Raw genomic sequence first — 5634 nt, forward strand, 5'->3', positions numbered from 1 at the left:
TTTTCTCCTATGTTAATTGACTTGTATTATAGTTGAATCTATGATATTTGTGCATGTTGTCTTTGTGACTTCATAAGTTACCAATTTCTAAAGGGTTTTAATTTTGGAGGTTATTGGTGGTTTAAAAAATTGTCCGATTATATCTTATTATCTCATTCCCAAACCATGTCCTTAGCCATCTTTTATTTTCCTTTGATTTGGAGACACAGTGACCAAGCCCTTCTGAGTGGGGATGTATGTGTGTGTGTGTGTGTGTGTGTGCGCGCGTGCGTGTGGGTGTGTGTAATAGAATAGATTACGAAAATTGGGACATACGTGTCCTGTGTGTTAAACACACACCTATCCCTCCAACCTTGTTTCTGTTACCACAGAGGGACCAGATAAAGGCCAGGCATGGTGGGTCAGGGACACTGACTTTGGGAGACCGCGCTTTGGGAAACTGAGGCAGAAAGGTCATTTGAGCCTAGGAGTTTGAGACCAGCCTGGGCAACATAGTGAGATCCCTATCTCTACAAAAAATAAAACAAAAATTAGGCAGGCTTGGTAGTGTGTGCCTGTAATCCCAGCTACCCAGGGAGCTAAGGTGGTAGGATTCCTTGAGCCCAGGAAGTTGAGGCTGCAGTGAGCCAAGATTGCACCCCTACACTCCAGCCTAGGTGACAGAGTGAGACCCTGTCTCAAAAGAAAAAAACAACAAAAAGACTGGGTTAAGAATTATAGGACAAGGGTTAGAAAGATAAAGGGAGCAGGCAGGAAGATTGGAAGGAAAGGAAAGATGTCCTGAAAGTGAGTCTTGTTCATCATCTCAAGTGCTGAGATTTTTTAGCAGAAATTCATTTGAAACTACCTTAGGGGATTTTGAATTAGCAGTTATAGGGAGATGCAGAATAGGGTGACCCAAATCCAAAGCTAAGGAATGTATTTAAAATAGAACCAACCTCTACTATGCAGGGAGTTGGAACAGGCATTTGGTTTATTTTTTCTTCTGCCTCGTATAATAAATAACAGGATCGTAAGAGGAACTCTCATTAACTAAAACATCTCATCTGTAAGTATTACTCTATCAGGTACATTTTTAAAAATGGGATATTTACCCCCTAATGTTCTTGGGAAATCAGTCACATTAACAGCAGCTCCTCTGTCGTTTGAAGTAGTTGCTTTATATAGAATTTAAAAGTGTAATTTAAAAAGTTCTAGAAACATTGTGATGAAAGATGAAATTTATATTTTTCTAATTTCTTAAGCGTGAATGGTCACTATTAAAAGGGGGTTCAAACTTTAAAAACTGAACTATAGAGAACCTATAGGATCTACTTTTTAGCCCATGCAATACTGTTTCTGCCAGTGTTTTTCAGAGGGTGATGGGATGATGCTTGTGTAGCTTGCTTTAAAACAAAGCATGCTTTCCCTTGGCCTATTCTGTTTTTTTTTTTAGAAAAAGATTTTTATTGGAAAATAAAATCAATTAGACTGCATAGCTGTGCCTGGACCCCAACAACCAAACTGGCAACTGATCTGTAGTTGTGAAACAATTTATCCACTATGATGCTGAATGTTTTGCCTTAGCAGGCATTCTCAGTCTAAATAGGCTGTCATTTGAGGATCACTAGAGACACAATGACTTATGTAATAAAGATTACAGCAGATCAAGTTCCTAGCCTCAGACAGTCTTTGCACAGCTGTCTGATGTATCGCAGCATATTATAGGGCATCATGGAATCCTTTGAGTTGGCAGTCATCTTTGTGTGATGTTAGTGAAGTGAAACTGCTTTATGATGCAATCTAAATAAGACTTTTAGAATTCCCTGTTGGAGGGTTGTATCGAAAGTCAACTTCCATGTTTTTTCACTAGGGGCACTTTTGTCTCCCAGGGAACATTTGGCAATATCTGGAGACATGTTTGGTTGTCATCGCAGAGGAGGGGGGTGCTACTGGCTCTAATTGGGCAGAAGCCAGAGATGCCGCTAAACGTTAATGCACAGGAGAGCCCCCCCCGCCCACAACAAAGACTTTTCTGGCTCAAGATGTCAATAATGCCAAAATTGAGAAACTTAGAACCAAAAAGAATGTCTCTGTAAATGCTCGCCATTCAGTTAGGCTTCACTACTTGTAGGGAGAGTAGGGACAGGGGGAGTGTCCTGGAGTTGCTGTGACTTTATTCATTGAAATTCTAAGGTGTCTTAGAAATAAGCAAGAAAAAGAAAGTGAAATACTAGCTGATCACGGTGCTCATGTCTTAGAATGACTTATTCCCAGCAGATTTGTGCCAGATAAACTCCATGGGGGTCAACGCCTTGCAAAAATGTCATGCTAAAGATAGAGACAAAGATAATTCAGGGATCCCTGTAAGCAAACCGGAAGGACCAGGGGCTTTCTTGAACAGAAAGATTTCAAATGGGGAAAGTCCTGGGATTTATGAATGAACTGGTTGGTCTGGGACTACACCCAACTCAACACACAAGTAGCAGGGAATTCATAGAAAGCCACCAGCCAAATTTACTCTTTCTTTTAATGGTTCAGTTTGGTAACAAAAAAAAAAAAAAGAAGGAAAAAACATACATACATATATACATACACACAAAATTTTTTGAGAATATTTCACTCTCAAGATTATGCTTTTGTGCATGGCTATGTTTTACTTTTCTCTTCTTCCTCCTCAGTGTCTTTGCAGCAGAAAGAAATCTGGGAGACACAAAAGTAATAATAGAAAAAGGGTGGTATTATAAAGACAAGATTAAAACTGGTAAAGTGAATTATTTTTCTTTTTGGAGTAAATTTATTGAATTGGCCACTCAGCAATTAATTTTTGAGCAATTGATGTAGAGCTTCCACATGCAATCTGGGTCAGAAGAAAGAAACTGCTGATTATCGTCTGCCATTTATGATGTTAAGAAGCAGAGCACTGAGGTCATCTGTGTCAAGCCAGGTAGGTGAGAGACCCTTGTATTGGTATCTTCTGATCATCCTGGAGATACCTGCTGAGATTTCACCTTGCTTTTCAGGGCTTTCCCAAAAAGACTAACATTGGGTTCCCAGTCACAGGCCAGGGTGCTCAGACAGGTACCACAGAGCTCGTTCCATCCCCACTGTTGTTTCAGCATCAAACGTAAGCCTATGGAACCAGAGCATGAGAAGCCCTGGGTCCTTACGGTTAAGAGATAGAAGAGAATGAGATATGGCTCCTATAGCAAACATTGCTCTCTCATAGATGAGCCTTCTCTTAAGAACTTTGGGTCATGCATGCTTAATTGGGCCTTAATCTTAATCAGGTGAGGAAGTGAATTTAGAAAGCTGAGTTCTTGATGAGAGCTACATGTTTTCATCAGTAACCCAGGGCAATTCATTATATCAAGACTTCAAGACAGAGGTGAGATTTGAAGGTGAAAACAATGGACAAGAAAAAGGCAGAAGGGAGATGAGAGATAACCACTGAAGGAGAAAAATGTGGCCATGGAGGTTAAATTGGAGTGGCTTATATTCTAGATGCTAAGAGAAGACAGGGAAAAAGCTGGTAGATTGGCTAATCCCAGCACTTTGGGAGGCTGAGGTGGGAGAATCGCTTGAGCCTAGGTGTTCAAGACCGGTCTGGGCAACATCTCCATTTGTAGAGACCCCATCTCTACAAATAATTTTAAAAATTAGCCGGGCATGGTGGCTCATGCCTGTGGTCCCAGCTACTTGGGAAGCTGAGGCAGGAGGATTGCCTGAGCCCAGGAGGTCAAGGCTGTAGGGAGGCATGATCATAATACTGCACCACAACCCAGGCAACAGAATGAGTGAGACTGTCTCAGAAAACAAAAACAAAAGCTGGTAGATCCAGTGGACTTAAATTCCACCTCTGCTGCCTGCTAGTTATGATTTGGGGCATCACTTTAGGCCTACAAACCTGTTTCCTTGTCCTCACAATAGAGCTATGGGTACATATTTCATACTCATATTCCTAAGTTCCTATGTATATCTAAAGTACCCAGCACAATGCCTGCCCTAGTTAGCTTTCTAATTCCCTGGAAACTGGGCAAAATTGCTAAATGCTAAATTGATTTTAAGAGGGTGAAACAGGTAAAATGGGATTAGGCCATTTTTTTTTCTTCAAGAAGAGACTATGTAATTCTTCAAGAGAATTATGTTACTTAATGATATAATTTATCATCCAAACTTGAAGCCTTTGAAGAATAAAAAAGAATAAAATAATTCAAGTTGTGTAATTTTTGAAACTTATTGACCAAAAAATTGGTTTTATCACATTAGTGGTGCTCTAAATAGTGCTACTGAAAAGCTAATTTCAAAAATAATTATCTCCAGGTTGAGGTGGGAGGGTTGCTTGAGCCCAGCAGTTGGAGGCCGCAGTGAGCTATGATCACGTCACTGCACTCCAACCTGGGTGACAGAGGGAGACCTTGTCTCTAAAAATATCAACAGAAAACACCAGTTTTCTCTCCAGTAGGGTCTTAATATTTTCACTTCTTCCATAAAACTGCCTACAATCTTCTTGAAGTTGCATTTATTGTTAATAAATGTAAAATGTTGATATTTTCAATGAACTCCTCTGTAGACTACAATATTTTTAATTGGGCAATTAGTCTCTCTACAGTTGCTGATGTACCTGAAAACCTCAGAGAAAATTCTACTAAATGAAAGATACTTTCAATACCATTTTTTGTACTGAAATGTATAAATTACTTATTTTCTTTTTGCTTCCACTCAGACTAACTTAATTTGATGATTAAAAAAAAAAAAACCCAGAACTTGTCAAATAAAGTGTTCCTATTTATGGTTAATTTGCCATATTGAAATGCCGCAAAATTGTAGGGCTTCTCAAGTGATTCTATTCCAATAGAGAATACAAATTTGCACAACATTATAAGTCAGAATTTCATCAAATAATTTTTCTCAAACGTAGAGATTTTTCAGGTTAAATCTCATGTATGATTTGACCTCTCATCATTTACTTTGTTCAGTTCTTGTTTTTGTTGAGACAGATTTCAATGTCTTCCTGTTTGCAAGCTTTTTCTCAATCATTGCGATTCAAATTTAAGAGAGAAAAAACCCTGAAATTTTGGTGCTACATTTGTTAAATACCTAGATTAAAGATTTCCAACTGTATTAGTTTCCTGTGGCTACCATACACATCACCATAAATTTGATGGCTTAAAACAACAGAAATTTTTTATCTCACAGTCCTGGAGGCCAAAAGGCTGAAATCAGTTGCATAGGGATGGTGCTTGTGGCAATCCTTCACCCATGGCTATATCACTCCAGTCTCTGATCTCATGGTCACATTGCCTCCTCCTCTTCTGCCTGTGTCAAATTTTCCTCTGTCTCCCTTATAAGAATAAGGACACACGTGATGGCATTTAGGGTCCACTAGGATAATACAGGACAATTGCCCAGTCTCAAGATCCTTAATCACATCTGTGAAGTCCTTTTTGGCCATATAAAGTAACATTCACAATTTTTAGGAGTTAGGACTTATATCTCTTTGACAGCCATTATTTAGCCTAATACACTAAATAATATTAAGCAAATTACTGCTGGGCACAGTGGCTCATGTCTATAATCCTAGCACTTTGGAAGGCTGAGGCGGGTGGATTGCCTGAGTTCAGGAGTTCGAGACCAGCCAGGGCAACATGGTGA

This window comes from Nomascus leucogenys, chromosome 5 (assembly GCF_006542625.1).
Source record: "Nomascus leucogenys isolate Asia chromosome 5, Asia_NLE_v1, whole genome shotgun sequence".
Taxonomy (NCBI): domain Eukaryota; kingdom Metazoa; phylum Chordata; class Mammalia; order Primates; family Hylobatidae; genus Nomascus; species Nomascus leucogenys.